Genomic DNA, 1,576 nt, shown 5'->3' with positions numbered 1-1,576 from the left:
TGTGTGTGTGTGTGTGTGTGTGTGTGTGTGTGTGTTTCAACCTCCCTGTCAATGTTAATAACCGATTTAAGAGTCTTTATTAGCATGACTGCATACAATACAATGCTGCCAAAGCAAACTACACAATTACAATAAACAATAACAAGAAAAAAATGGGAAACCTTAAGGACTATGGATAAAAATAACATAAGATATAAATAACTCTGATTTTAATTATTTTCCGTGTGAGACAGACTGTTTATAGAGTTGCTGAGTTCATGGCAAGATGCTACATATCTCGCTGTCAGTTTACAGCCGTCCTCCCTTTCTTCCAGTTGGACTGGACTTTTCTTACATAGAGAAACTCTTGAAATACTTGTATTATTTTTGTAAAATATTGGTCTCTAAGGCTTTGATATTGCCTTCACTGGGTTAGGAAGTGCAGCACTATCTCATCTGTTCTCTGGTCACAGTAAAACACAAGCTCTCTTCGCTGGGCAGCCACTTTCATTGCCAGATTTGTTCACTCAGTCTGTACTTAGTCAATGTTTTCCTCAGTTTTCTTTCAGACACTTTGCAGGTTGCAACAGTGTACTTCCTGTTGAGGGCCAGATAGGTTTGCATTTTGTCCTGGATTTTGTTTGTTCTGGAGAGTGGGCCACTTGTTTTAATATGATTTGAGAAATGTAAAGCTTGTTTTTGAATATTTTATAGTTTTATAGATATTGGCCTAAACCAGCTCACATGTAGAGTATGGAGCTCTTCTCTGCACCTGGAGAATATTTTTGCAGAACTCTGCATGCAGGATTTCAGTGGAATGTTTGTCCCATTTTGTCCAATCTTGTTGAGTCTGTCCCCAAAGCCTGGCTGCCATATAATGCAATAAGTTCAATGATTCATTTTAATATTTTGAGCCTGTTTAAAATTGGTAATTCACTGGTTTTAGATCTCTTGATGGCATATAAAGATGTTTTGCTTTGTATTTTAGTTCATTTACAGCCAAGTAAAAAAATGTTTCCTGTTTGAAATGTTCTAAAATATTCATAATGATTTTTTTGTTGGACAAGGTTGTTTCCTTTTGTGAAATTTGCATTATTTCCTTGGGTTTCCATGTTTTGGGGGCTGCGGAGGGCGGCATTGTGAGTCCTTTTTTTACCTTCTCACTTTCATTTTTTTTCTGTCACCGGGGCAACCTCCCAAACAAACAGAACAGAGATGTAGGTCAGTCAAGGAGGAGAAGGAAATGGAATCTGAGTGCAATACATATTCCAATACAGGTTTTGAGAGTTTTTCACGGTGATATGATGATATGACGATATGACGTAAACCATTATTGTTGTTTTTACCCTTTTAGCAGCAGGATCTAATGGTGGCAATGTCAAACAGTTGGCCAGTCGGTGTGTCTAACACTTTGCTCCAGAGCAAGTAATCTCAAGAACTAGTGGCAATATAGCCATTGGATTATGGACCTTAGAGGATGCTTCCTAGTTATTTAGGTGACCCCCTGACCTTTTTTAATTGCCATTGTCAGGTCAAAATTTCTTGACTTCTTTCAAACCTTTATTTAACCAGGATAAAAAACTCCTTGAGATTAAAA

General features: G+C 37.4%; 1 protein-coding gene and 1 long non-coding RNA gene across 4 annotated transcripts in view; both read left to right on the top strand.

Annotated features, from left to right (window-relative positions):
* Positions 1-1,576, top strand: part of piezo1 (piezo type mechanosensitive ion channel component 1 (Er blood group)) — a 134,191-nt gene that overhangs the window by 41,924 nt on the left and 90,691 nt on the right. The window lies entirely within an intron of this gene.
* Positions 1-1,576, top strand: part of LOC116696475 (uncharacterized) — a 12,794-nt gene that overhangs the window by 388 nt on the left and 10,830 nt on the right. The window lies entirely within an intron of this gene.

This window comes from Etheostoma spectabile, chromosome 10 (assembly GCF_008692095.1).
Source record: "Etheostoma spectabile isolate EspeVRDwgs_2016 chromosome 10, UIUC_Espe_1.0, whole genome shotgun sequence".
In the NCBI taxonomy this organism is placed as follows: Eukaryota; Metazoa; Chordata; class Actinopteri; order Perciformes; family Percidae; genus Etheostoma; species Etheostoma spectabile.
This window is presented reverse-complemented; position numbering and strand designations above follow the sequence as displayed.